Here is a 14,504-nt window from a genome sequence, read left to right on the forward strand (position 1 = left end):
TAGGAATGCATTTAATTTTCTATAAAGTCAAAGATAAAGGATTTGCTTTAATTCTGTAGAACAAAATTATGTATTTTTAAAACCCAACAATTATGCTTTTTATTTTTGTCTAAGTAGCCAGACCTGCTAATTCCCCATGACCTTCTTCTTGTCTCCAAACTTGTAAGCCCAGAGAATGCAGAGGAACGGTATGATAATCCAGGGCAATGAAGATAGATGGAGCATTAGAGAAACAATCTAGGAGAGAAGATTTACAACTTGACCTTCTGATATACTTAGAACAGCACCATTAGCTGTCCTAATTCCTTTTTTCTAGCAATTAGATTTTTTAGATCTTTTTTTATTCTCAAAGATACTCATTGCTTATATTATCAAATTCTTACCTTAGTTTTTTATATAGTTTATTTTTGTTACCCTGATTTTTAAAAAAATCTTTATTATTTTATATATTCAATTATTTCTTTCTAAAAGATGTTTTGAGTTTTATAAGTTCTTTTGTATTTTGATTTAAAGAAAAGAATAAATGACTATCCAAAACATATAAACTTTAAAAAGAACATTAGTTGCTCATGAGTTTCAAATGCCAAAAGTTCAGTACTTTGGATACTTGGGCAGCTCTACCAGAAAGTCCTGAAGCCATAACAAAGCCACAAACTGAATGTATTGAGTAACACCTTAAGCACTATGGATATTATTTGAATTTCCATGAGAAAAAGAGAAAGAATATCAAGAGGTTTAAGAGCCTTTAAAAAAAAGCAAAAATGATGATTGGCCTGAAGGCTAAGCTCTATCATAAACAGTGTAGTACTGAAAAAATACAAATGAAAAAGACTGTTAAGATGCATGAAAGGAGAATTCCCAAAGGAAAGAATGATGGAAAGACAGTACAAGAAGCCATACCTGTATATCTGGGTGGAAAGAGGGATAAAGTCCTTTTCCATATGAATAAACAAAAAGAACAACAAATAAATAGCAGGGAATTGGGAAGTTCATCTCCAAGGAGAAACAGAAGTATTAAACATTATTCAGACAGGAAAGAGAAAGAAGAAAGCATGAATGAGGATGGTTACTAAAGTTTACTTTGTTGTTGATGGCTTCACAAGAAACATAAATTTGAAAAATTCATTAGGCCAAAGGGCTGGAGCGATAGCACAGCGGGTAGGGCGTTCGCCTTACACGTGGCCAACATGGCCGACCCGAGTTTGATTCCTCCGCCCCTCTGGAGAGCCCTGCAAGCTACGAGAGTATTCGATATGCCAAACACAGTAACAACAAAGTCTCCAATGGAGACGTTACTGGGCCCGCTCGAGCAAATCGACGGTCAACGGGAGGGCCTTTACCTTTACCTTTACCATTAGGCCAATGGGTTTACATTTCAAAAAAGGCTTTGTAACACATCTTGAACTGAAAGTTACCTTTTGCCTGCCAACACTTGGTGTAAAAAAGATCCTTCATCTTCACTCTATGCTGCCTTGGTGCTCTCACCAAAGGTACAGTCATGAAGGTGAATATGAGCAAGTAGGGCCTTGTCACAGAGGGAGGCAAGGCTATTTGGGAAAAACATGTCCAGGTTACCAACAATTCTGAAAATGCACTCTTACTGGTTTGACAGTAACTTCATACAAATAACTCCTTATAATTATGAAAGACTGCATACCACTGAGGAGAGCCACCATTGACTACCAAAATGCCTAATATGTATGCAGTCATCAAGAAAAATGCATATGATGTTGCACAAAACATTAAAGTAAGTGATCGTGTTTTTTTTTCCAAAGAGCATTAATGGTAAGGTAGTTAAGGTTCTTGCCTTACATGCTGCTGATCCTCGCTTGATTCCCCACACCTCATATAGTCCCTGAAGTCCAGCCAGGAGTGATCCCTAAAAGCAGAATCAGGAGTTAGCCCTGAGTACAGCCTGGTATGGCCCAAGTACAAAAACTAAAATAAAATAAGGGCACTGATAGAATGCTGAAATATATAAAACATATGTTAGTAATATATCAATAATTTGATGCATATTAAGATTTTAACATTGAAAATCAATAAACGCAAGTTAGTACTTTCAGATTTTCTAAATTAATTCTAAACTCCATGTACCATTGTCTTCACTTTTTTAATTTCTAAGTCTACTTTTTAACACTTATTTTATTATCTTTTCCTCAGAATACTTTCAGTGGACTAGCCTTGAAGTTATTATTATCATAAGTCCTTTTTATTTATAGAGGTTAAGGGAACTCTAATTTTACCCACATTTTAATAAATGCTATACTCAATTTTTATGCTTTGAAAGAATGATGTTCCATGAACTCTCGTGGAAAAGCCACACATTCCTACCCAGCTGCTTTTGGGTTCAGCTTCCTAACCAGCCTGCACTGACTGTTGATGTTCTCTGCAATCTTAAGTTTCTTCCTAATAATAGTGGTAGGTAGTTAGTGGGAACTTTAAGAGACTATTGTAAACATTAAAGCACACACTGACCTCTTTGGGGGTCCTCTCTTAATGGAGTTTTCAACATCAAGTCGCACAAGATAGATGTATTTCTGACTCTAAGATTTTCCGTGGATGTGTGCTTGTGGTTGTGTGTGTATGTGTGTGTGTGTGCACGCGCATGTGTGAGTGCACGCATGCGCGTATGGCCATTAATTCAGGAGAATCTTCAGAGGCACTGAAACTGTTTGCCAAGATCTCTAACAAAGCATCAATTGATGTTATAAGCAACCTTGAGTAACAGAAGAATTTACATCACATTTTTCATGGTTCATAAGGAACCTCTTGTGATTTAAACGGGTTCATCAGAGAAAGCACCATTTGGGTAAGATTTAGAAAGAAGTTTCTCTTTGGAATGCTCAGTAATATTTGGTGGGAAGAAGAAGAGGGGGGTGCAATACTTAAAATACTGGTGAATTTCAGCTATTGGGTTCTATCTTATGGGAATCGTTTGTTAGTTTCAGAGGTCACAATTACCAGCAAATTTCTCACTGTTTCAGTTCAGTCTTTTTCCCATAGCGGTCCTTCCTTCTCCACCCTTTTAAGCTGCTTGGCACTGGCACTTCCCGGTTTGCCATCCCAAACTTTCCCTGGCAAGCAAGGACTCCAGGCCACCAGCAGTTCAATTATCCTCCTGGTTGCAGCACAGGTGTCCATGTCCTTCTTTGAGCTCTGGAGCTTCCAAAGAGACAAAAACAAAAAAACCCCAAAACCAAAAAAAAAAAAAAAAAAAACTTTCTCCTTCCTCTGGGCTTCTGCTAGCAAGTGTATCCTTGAAGTTAGCAATCTCAGCTGAGAGTGACCCTCACCCTTTCTCCCAGCGCTATCCCCACCACTCCCACCAGGCCATCAGGATTCGCAGAGCCCTCCCCTGTCCTGCGCTCGGTTCCAGTTATCTGGCCGAGGAGATGCGGTGTCCACCTGGAGGCTGTGCCGCCGCCTCCACCCGCGCGGTGTTCCCCGCGTGAGCGCTGGATTATTCCAGTCTTTGAGCATGGCAGATTTCCACCAGATGACATCATGGGAGCCGAGTGAGTGCGGGCTCCGAGAGCGGGACTGAGAAGGGGAGGGGGAGGCGGGGAGGGGAGAGGGCTGGGAAGCTGAGCCCCAGCCGGGCTGCCTGCCACCCAGCTGCACGGCCGCGAGCTCGCGCGAGCGCTCCGCCCGCAACTGACAAAGGATGGGGAGATGCCAGCGCTCGGGGCTGCTGGCTGCACGCCTGCAGGCGGCCGCCTGAGCGACTTCGCCCTCCGCGGGTGAGTGATGGCCCTGCGCCTTCCGGCCTGGCAGTGAGCCCGCACCCCCGGGCCGGGTGTCCCGGCAGGTGTGTCCCCGAACCCGAGGGAAGCTTGAGCTCTAGAGCGCTGCTGGAGCACCAGACCCGGCAGCAGGTGCCTTTGCTGGCGGGTCCAGAGAGGAGTGGATGATGCCTCTGGCTGGGATTCTGAGCTGGGATTGGGAGCGACTCGCCGGCGGCAGGCTCAGCTCGGTAGAGTGGATGCTCCGGGAGCCTCCTGCCCTGGCTAGTTACCTTTGTTGCATCCCAGCGCCCGCTCCGCGCGCGCGAGTCCTTTCTGGTGGATGCCCAGTGCGAGGCGCGCTGTTTACACCAGCTCCACACTAGTCACAGAGCCGCACCCCTCGGAAAGCGCGGCATCAGTGACAGCCCCTTGGACAGGCTTGCGAGGTACTCGTGCGGGCTGGAAGGGGACCCGCACCTATGGTCCAGGGTGGTGCTGGGGGGCGGGGGAGGCGCTGTCAACCAGCTGGGCAACCTTTGTCTTGGGTTTAGCGCCTCTGCGCTCCAACCTGAGTCAGGTTTTCTCTTAACTGTGGAGTTGGATCTTACTGAGGCTCAAGCAAGCTTGGGCGAGAGATAATTGGTTTTCTGCTCCAGGAGGGACTGAGAACCGGGGACTTAAAATAGGAGAAGGGTGCTGCGCGCAAAGGTGAGTGTGACAGCTATCCCGGTGTAGAGCGAACTTCTTCAACTCCAGAAAGTGACATGACCCACGGAGGCAGAGAGGCACCCAAGTTCTGTTACCCAATGGTATGGGTAGGGGGCAGCTTAGCGAGACTCACTCTCAGTCTTGTTTTCGAAGCTTTGGTTTTAAGGATTATTGTGGCAGGTGGATGGAGTTAGGGAGACTAGCGTCTTCCTGGCAAACCCTTTTTAATTAAGTATTTCAGAAGAGATTCGCTTGCTTAACGTTTCTGAGATGGGTGTGTGGTCTATTGTGCAGCATTGTGGACAGAGAAGAGATTCAAACCTTGCTCTAGCATCTTACTTATTAGAGTTTCATTCTTCGTAAGTGTTAGGAACCCGATACTCCTGCTCCTCCCTTTCTACCCTCCTTTAGTTTCTGCTATCTGGAAAGAGTTCTTTCTACTCTAAGATCCCAGAGAAGTGCCAATATTTATAGGAGTGTTTTGTTTGAATATCGATTTATTTCCAAAAGAAACATTTTATGAAAAAAAAAGACGCACGAAAATGTAACTTTGCTAAATTGAAGTTTGCTTTTTTGCGTTATTTGCTTTTATTTACTTTAATTGAAAATATTTAAATTTTAAGGTATTTTATAATTATGATAATTATGAATTTAGTGTCTCATAAATCATTTCTAAATGCTAAGCTGATTTTTGGTGTAAAATCATGCTGCCGGTTCAGTATCTAGCAATGCTAGAGAATAAGAGAGACACAGAAATCGGTTATAAATTCAGAGGAGTGCTTTATTTTAGAAAAACAGAAAAGTTTCTTTTGCTTGTTTAATTTTGTTTTGGGGGTACACACAGTTGTGCTTAGGGCCTTAGTCCTGGCTTTGCACTAGAGGTCACTCCTGGCAGAACTCTGGGACACCATATGTAATACTTGGGATAAAACCGTGGTCAGCTGAATGCTGGCCAATCCCCTTATCCATGTATTATTTCTCTGGCCGCAGAAAACAATTTTTTTTCTATTTTTCTTAAAGATCAACAATCTTAATGATTTTTTTTCTAAAGTAGAAATATGAAAGTAAATTTCTCTGGTCAGGGATTAGGCACTGTTTTTCTGACAAAATTTGAGGTCTTTTCAGAACTCACATGTTGAAAAATTAGAGAAATAAGAAATGTGAAATATGAAAAAGGAAGGAGGTAAGAAAATTCGGTGGTTTAACTAAATGTCAGTGGTAGATCTAAAATGTGTTTAGTGGAGGTCATATTAGTTTGTTTTGGGAATAGTTCATGTTAAGTTTTACAGGCTTGGCCTCTTCTTCCAGGAAGTAGATGATTACATCTTTGATTTTGTTATATTGTTGTATGTTGTTATATGCTGTAATCTTGTTAAAATTATGTTGTATATTACATTGAGAATGCAGTGGTCTGATTAAAGAGAACTTCTCTTTATTTAGGACTTAAAAGGTTATCAGCAAATTTTTCTTTTGCAATTCAGGATAATTTCTCATTCTTTTTCTCTTGAATCTTTATCACAAAGGTATTTATGTGTTTTCTTTTTTACTTTATTACATTAATTTCTTTATAATGATGTTTAAGGAATTGCATTGCAGGCTGTTGAGAACCTGTTGCTTATGTTGGCTGTTCTCTACAAATGCTATAATACCAAATCTCTTTTGAAAATGAATTTTTTGTCTGATGATGTGTTACAAGATGAAGTGGCCAGCATCCCCATCATGCCCCAGCTGCTCTGCAGGGTGGCCTGGGTCCTGGCCCTCATGGCCCGGTGGACGCTGAAGGCGCCCAAGTTCATCCCGCCCCCCATGTTGCTGCTCTGGTTGTGGCCCAGCCCCGCCCCGCTGCCCCTGCTGTTCCCGAACCCGCCCTGGCCACCAGGCGCGCGCACGCCGCGCATGCACTGCGACACGGGGTTCCGGTAGCGCAGGCTGCAGGCGCCCGGGAACTGCGCCGTGACCGTGGACAGCAGCACGGTGCCATCGTCCTCGGACGGGATCTCGACGGGCTCGTCGTTCTCGTCCTCCTCCGTGACCCGGATGTACTCGGACATCTTCGCCCGCTCGGCGTCCACTAGGTCGCTCGGAACACAGGAGGCGGCGCGCGCAACTACAGCGCCCAGGAACGCTCGCTCTCGGCTCTCACTAACCTTGAACACTTTGATGTATTTATTATTCATGTATTTCTATATTCTTCGTGACGTGACTATTCAAGTATTTTATACATTCTTAAATCGAGCTCTTTGGGTTCACCGATGTCTTCTATTTTGCATAATTTTTAAATTGGATTTAATTGAAATGTCATCTTGTTGTGGGACTAGACATCTATGTGCTTTTGAATACATTAGAAAGGAATTGGTGGGACCAGAGAGATAGACAGCAGGTAAGGCACCCTACTTGCACACGGTCAACTCAGGTTCCATCTCTAGCACCCTATATAGTTCGCTGAGCCCTGTTAGGAGTGATCCCTGAGCCCAGAGCTAGGAGTAACCCCTGAACAGAGCTGGGTGTGGCATCCCACCTCAATTAAAAAAAATTGAAAAGGAAAGCAATTGGCAAGAACTAGGCTTAGAATTTAGAAAAGAAAAACATTCACTGAGGAGTTAAAAATACCCCCCCAAAAAAGAATTAGAACGATATGTTTTGCTGACTGCATTTGGAAGAGATTGATAAGAAAGAAATTGACTTTGATGCCATAGAGAAAAGAGATGAGAGTGACTTCTTAAGTTTCCTTTCTGTCATTTTTTTATAGCCATTTACCCTGATTTACTTTACTGTTTGGACTGATTTTCTTCAATCAACCCAAAGCAGCTGCTTACTTTAGAAAGCAGAATATGTGGGAAAACATTTCAGTTCCATCATGCAATTAGTAATGACAACAAATCCAGCACTTCTGTCAGGTATGATCCAATGCTGAGGTAAGCTAGCATATGAGCACACTAAACAGAAATGATGGCCACTCAATACCTCGGTTGCAAATCACAATACCCAAAAGGAGAGAGAGAACAAAAGGGAAAGCCCTGTCACAGAGGCAGGGTGGAGAGGGGAAGGGGGTGGGAAGGTGGGAGGGGTACTGGGATCATTGGTGGTGGAGAATGGGCACTGGTGGAGCGATGGGTAACCGATCATTGTATGACTGAAATGCAAAAATGAACGTTTATAAGTATGTAACAGTATCTCATGGTGATTCACTAATAATAATAATAATAATAATAATGAAATGGCTTCTTCTTCCTGGGACTCCTGTGCTCATTTCAAGAACAGTATATTTTTCAGGTCTTAAAGTTTGAATAGCGGGATGCCAAGTGACCAAGTGAAAGAATTTCATGAGTGCTCCATGAAATTCTTTATGACATCCCTGCTGAGAATGGTGTCTATTGTTTTCCAAACATGCTGTCTCCTTCACTTTCTTCATTTCATACCATTTTCATCCTCAGAATGAAGAGGATCTTTTGGTAACTTGGAATTATGCTATGGAGTGATCCTAGTCAGCAAGAAAGTTTGAGTTCGCCCCCCCCATGCCCCTCCCAGCCCCCCTCACCATCCATTTTATATAGGAGCTCCCTTTTTAAAAAAAATTAATTAATTAATTGATTAAGTTTTATTTTTTCATGAATCACCATGAGATGCAGTTACAGACTTACATACTTTCTGCTTACGTTTCAGTCATACAATGATCGAGTACCCATCCTTCCACCTGTGCCCATCCTCCACCACTAATGTTCCCAGTATCCCCAAAAGGTAAAGATTCTTAAGCACTTGAGTCAGCCACTTCAGACTCTCAATTCCAGCTGCATCCCATGGCTCTTGGTTATGTTCTCAGGTATTGCTTGTTCCAAAGGAAAGTGGCATATATTGTGCCCACATCTCCACAAATCTTCCTCTGCCTTAAATTTGTGGAGAGCATGATCTCTATAAAACTTGCAGGACTGGGCTGGAGCGAGAGCTTTTACCTTGCACCCAGAGGATTTGGGTTTGATTCTTGGCACACCATAAGGTTCCCTGAGTAAAGCCACTGATCCCTGAGTGCAGAGTCAGGAGCAAACTCTGAGCAATGCCAGATGTGGCCCCCTCAACAAAACACCACCATCACTACCAACAACAAACCCCCCCGACAAAACTCGAGGAATTGGAAGGAATGTCCAAACAGAATGAAAGGCAAAGGAATCTGATTAGTTTTGTGACTGAACTATAAACAACCTGGAAGATGTAGGCAATTGGAAAGTTGGCTTTTAAATTATCCAACTTTTTTTAGGATGAGAAAAGGACTGATCCTAAGTTAATTTAGGAAAGAATTCCTTACTAGTGAGCTTTGAAAATTGAAAATAAAACCAAAAATGAACCATAGGCACTTTGAATTTTCATTTCAGATCCCCCAGTTTATTACTGAGAGTTCTCAGCTGATCTTTCTTTTTCTTAACAATGTTTTATTTTATGCATCTATTTTTTAAATTTAATTTTACTTTTGTAAAGTTGTTCACAATAATTTGATACATGTAATATTCCAACACCAATCCCACCACCATTACACCTACCCACCACCATATTTTGAATGTTTCCACACAGACCCCCAAACCCTGCCCCCAAACCAGGACTAAATAATTTATTTTGTATTGCTTATGAATAATCCTCAGGTGATCTTCTAATTTAAGGTTTTGTTTTGTTGGCAGTGCTTAGGGTTTAGTCTCGGCTTTACTCTCAGGGATTACTCCTGAGGTGGGGACCATATGGGATGCCCAGGATCAAACCCAGGTCGGCCTGGTGAAAGGCAAATGCCTTGCCCGTGGTACTATCGCTCCAGCCATGAACTTTTATTTAACTGTCTTAGAACAACTTCCTGTTTCTCTGTCCCTTCTGGTCATTGTCCAAGAAGGTCTTCTTATTTCTTTTTTTCTTAATTCAAAATATTATTTTTGCCATTTAATTAATTCATTTTGCCTTTGTGCTGTGGTTTACGGATTTGTTCATGATGGTCTGGCAGAGGCATTCAATATTCCAACACCAACCCACCACCATTATATATTCCCTCCACCATTGTTTCCAATCTTTCCAACCACCCCTTAAGCCTGCCCCTATAGCAGGCCCTCAATCATTCATTTGATATTTCTTTCTATCAATGATTTGCTAAGAGAATGATTAAAAAATATTTCTTTAGGAGAATGTTAGTGAGGAGTGTTGTGTCTCACTTTAAAGTCATTAAGGTTTTGTCAACTCTTTGTGATTTATTTGTGAATCTGAAATAGGCCCACTTTCGGAATGCCGTCTTTTTCACGAAGAATGACAGCTTTGTAATTATTACTCTTGCTCTCCACTATTTACAGTTCCTCATCTCCAAACTCCCCAAACTCTTTGTTTCCCCTTCCTCAGAACTCTTCTTATTTTAAAGAGTTGCTCTTTTCCTGATTGCATCTAAGTTCTTGATTCCACTTTAATATAGACTCTGCCTTCTCTCCACAGGCCCTTTCCCTCCCACATGTCAAACCTGATTAAAAAAAAATTATTGTGGGCACCATGGTTTACAATCCTTACCAGATCTGATTTATGTTGTGGACCAACTGTTTGTGGAGGGATTTGGAATGAAGCCTATGAAAACAGAGCTCTGGCTACTTGCATAGTGTTCCCACTAGATGGCAGCAGTGTATGGGCTGTAAATGCAAGTTCCTAACCCTTGAAACGGAGTATCAAAAGAGAACACAGAATCCTAGTCAGTGAACACCCCATTCCTTCAACGGCACCCAGAAAGCAGTATAGGGGTGTGAGCACATTTCTTTCTGTAAGGAGACCAATGAAAGACTGGTTATGAGGGTTAGTATGAATGCAAACTGGGTATTGTAGATTTAACAAGAGCCAATAAAAGTGTTGATGACTCCGTCTCAGATTCCTCCACTCCATTAAGTAAGACAATCTTCCTGACATGGAGCTTATTGTCCTATAAAAGTTACAGCATCAGTGGTCTGCTACAACCAGATATAACAGGACGATAGGATTTGTGCACTTCATAGTCTCTTGTAACTTATTTGGCTACAAGATGTAGCCAAATGTTTGTATAGTAATACACAGTATTCTATTGTCTTGATAATAACTTTTGAAATCACTTAGGGTGATTCCTCAATCTCTGCACTTACTTTTCAAAGTTGTTTTGATTACCCTAGGTCCCCTGACTGTTAGAGTGAATTTTAGAATCAGTCTCACAATTTTTGTAGATCAAATCTTATTAGAATTGAGATAGCTTTTGATAGTCATTTTAATGATGTCTTAATAACAACATCTTAATAATGAAAGAGGAAACCTCAGATTCCCCTTGCCAGATCTTCATTTTAGCTGTCCTCACTCTACATTTTAAATATCCCCACAAATTCCTGGACTCCTTTTGAGAGTGAGTAGTTTATAATTTTCCAAGACCATAAATTCTGACCCAGACCTTGGAAAGACAAGAAAAGAAACAATACCTGGGCATATGGTAAAATATATAAACTAAACTGTCTGAACTAAAGAGACAGTCCCCACCAGCCTAAGTCCGAATAAAAGATGTTAATTTATCTTAACACCACAAATGAGCCCTAAATTAGCAAGACCTCTGTGTGAAACAGGAAAGTGCTGAGATTTTGTTTGATAAGAAACAGGAAAACTTGGGAAATGTACACTGGTGGAGGGATGGGTGATGGAACATTGTCTGAATGAAGCCTGATCAGCGTTTGCAACTGTGTATCTCAGGGTGATTCAACAACAACAAAACAATAAAGAAAGGAAAACAAAAAAGAAATGCAAAAATCCAGTTTTCCTATGAAAACACCACAAACTGAGCCACACTTGAAAGTCCTGTACTACATTTTTTCTTGCCTGAGGAGTCTCTCTTCTGTTTTCCTTCCCCCCACACCCCATTCCCTCATTTCTAACCCTGAATCTGAGCACCTTTATTATTCATCTTTATTTAAGAACCTACCTGGGCGGGGGGGGGGGGGTGGGGGAATGGGGGGTGGGAGGGATACTGGGACCCGTGATGCTGGAAAATGGGCACGGGTGGAGGGATGGGTATTTGATCATTGTATAATTGAAACCCAAGCACAAAAAGTTGTAAGTCTACAACTGTATCTCATGGTGATTACTAATAAAAATAAAAAAAAAAAACAACCCACAAAAATATTGCAGGAAAAAAAAAAAGAACCTACCTGGGAACTTTGGATGAACAAAGAGACCACCCACATTTTCTGTTCCGTAAACGTGGTATTTTCTTGTCTTTATAAAATTTTTCCAAGAAAGTAGCTTTCTGTTTTATTTTTGTATTTTGTGCCACACCTGGCAGTGCTCGGGGATCACTTTACTCCTGGCTCTGTGCTCAGGGATCACTTCGGTGGGGATCTGGGGACCTTATTAGGTGCTAGCGATGAAACCTGGGTTGATCACATGCAGTGAAAATATCTCAGTCTTGGCACTATCTCTTCAGCCCAGGCGTTTTATTACTTTTTTTGTGGTGCTGGAATTCATGCCCACTCCTCTTGCATAAAAAGCATGAACTTTTTGATAGAGCTACATCCTTGCTCCTATATAAATATATATATATGTATATATATATTTATCACTTTATAATATAAACTTTTTTAGAGGTATAGAAAAGTTGTGAAACTAGGTATGTGATAGGTTTTCCACGTATCTCACACCCAGTCTCTCTTAACACCAACACCTTATGTATGCAAATATTTAGCAGTATCCACATAATAATTTAGAAAATATTTGCAATGTTTTGCAATACAAAATTTAAGTGTTTTGTCATATTGACTCATTAAATGAGCCAAGAGAGACTGGCAACGAAAATCCCATATACTTCTCCTACGTCCTCAATCTTGTTTTTTTCCCCAGTACCCTCTTTCTGACCTAGGATTCAATTCAGGATATTTATGTTAGTTTAGTCATTTAGGTCTCCTTAGACATTACTGGGCTGAGGTCCTGAGCAGGATTCTCTTTGAAATCCCTCCCCCTTTTGCCTGTTCTTTTTGGAAGGAACCACTACTCAGTCTCACTGGTGGGGAGATTCAGCACTTCTCAGCCTCAGCTGCTGGGTGGGGGCCACCAGGGCCAAGATCAGAGATGCTTAGGGGGTCTTGAAGCAGCAGAGATCTAGCAGCAGCCAGACTGGCATCTGGCCTGGAGTCATTTCCTCGGCCCCGCCCATGCATTGTATTTTTATTTAGCTAATCAGACCATCTCTAAATAAAAACAAGTTAGCGCTTTCTTCCAATCTGCACACCTTTATTTCTTTTCCTGTCACCTAGACTCAAGTCATTGGTACAATGTGGAGTGAAAGCAGAGAGAAGCATCCTAACCAAGTTCTTGATCTTGTCAGGGAAAGATGCAGTTTTTCATCTGTCAGTATAATGTTAGTAGTTCTATAGCCACTCTACATAAGGTTGAGGAAGTTGCTTGTTTGCTGAGAGATATTTTTTGTTCTTTTAAAAAATCAGATAATAGGCTGGACAGATAGTGTAGCAGATAGGGTGCTTGTCTTTCATGAGCTGAGTTAGGTTTGATCCTGGCACTCCATATGGCTCACTAACATATGCCCCCCCCCCCTCCACCCCCCACCCCAAGGAGAAATCCTGAGTGCAGAGTCCGAAGTACCTTTGGGAATGACCCCAGAACAAACTAACAAAAATCAGATAGTACAGTGGGCTGGAGCAATAGCACAGCGGTAAGGTGTTTGCCTTGCACGTGGCCGACCCGAGTTTGATTCCTCTGCCCCTCTCGGAGAGGCTGGCAAGCTACCGAGAGTATCTTGCCCGCTCGGCTGAACCTGGTAAGCTACCCTTGACATATTCGATATGCCAAGCACAGTAACAACATGGAGATGTTATCAGTGCCTGTAGAGCAAATCGCTGAACAATGGGAGGACAGTGCTACAGTGCTATAGTGGGTAGGGCCCTTCCTTGTACCTGGGTTGACCTGGGTTTAATCTCTGGTACCCCACATGGTCCTCCAGCATTGCCAGGAGCAATCCCTGAGTGCAGAACCAGAAGTAAGCCCTGAGCACCACTGGGTGGGGCTCCAAACCAACAAAACCAACCAACAAAACAAGAATCAAAGAGCCGAGTGGGTACTTGCCTAACCTGAGACTGATCTGGGTTAGATTCCTGACACCCCAAATGGTCGTCTGAACCTGGGTAGGGGTGATTCCTGAGGGCAGAGACAGGAGTAAGCGCAGAGCATCACTGGTGTGAACTCCCCTGAAAGCAAAACAAACAATAAGTAATCAAGAATATATTTTGGGTTTTGCAAAATTTTCTTTCTTTGAGATGCAGAGACAGGAGTAAGCCCAGAGCATCACTGGTGTGAACCCACCTGAAAGCAAAACAAAACAATAAGTAATCAGGAATATATTTTGGATTTTGCAAAATTTTCTTTCTTTGAGATGGTCATATGGTTTCTTTAAAAACATTTTAATATGAAGAATTACATAGGTTGATTCTCAATGTCAAAGAAGTATTTTTTCTGATATAATTCTTTAATCATAATTCATGTGGGAAAACACTTTCAAAATCTTATTTGAGAAAGTTATCTTTAAAAATATCTAGTTAAAAAATATTTGGGAGTCACACCTGGCAGTACCCAGAGGATACTCCTGTGTCAGTGCTCTGGGATTGCTCTTGGCGGTGTTTGGGGGGGATGAGGAAATGCTAAAGCATTGAACCCGGGTCTTCTTGTAAATGCCCTCCAGCTGGTTGAGCTATTTCTCTTGCTCCAAAAGGAATCTCTTAAAAATAAAAAAGAACATGCACCAAATTTTAACAAATCTATTGAGATGATGGTTTGATTCTTTTATATTTTTTGAAGTGACAATCAAATATATTTTTAGAGATCATTTTTAACACCTTAGACTTTTGTTATAAATTTATTTAAAAATTTTGGATCAGTATAATTGAGGTAGGTCTAATTATTTCTACTATAAACTAATTTGGTCATTTTGGCTTTAGGGTTATTTTCTTAAATTAGTTAGGATTGCTTGCATTATTTCTGTGCAGCAGAAGAGTTTACATAGCATAACTTGTTTCTCTTGTTTGAAGGTTGTAAAGAGTTGTC

At 41.6% G+C, this 14,504-nt stretch overlaps 1 pseudogene; it reads left to right on the forward strand.

Annotated features, from left to right (window-relative positions):
• The first annotated feature begins 569 nt into the window (after positions 1-569).
• On the forward strand, positions 570-1,679 carry LOC130020480 (ribosome biogenesis protein NSA2 homolog; annotated as a pseudogene).
• The last annotated feature ends 12,825 nt before the right edge of the window (positions 1,680-14,504 follow it).

Source organism: Sorex fumeus, unplaced genomic scaffold (assembly GCF_029834395.1).
Source record: "Sorex fumeus unplaced genomic scaffold, SorFum_2.1 ptg000012l, whole genome shotgun sequence".
Lineage (NCBI taxonomy): Eukaryota > Metazoa > Chordata > Mammalia > Eulipotyphla > Soricidae > Sorex > Sorex fumeus.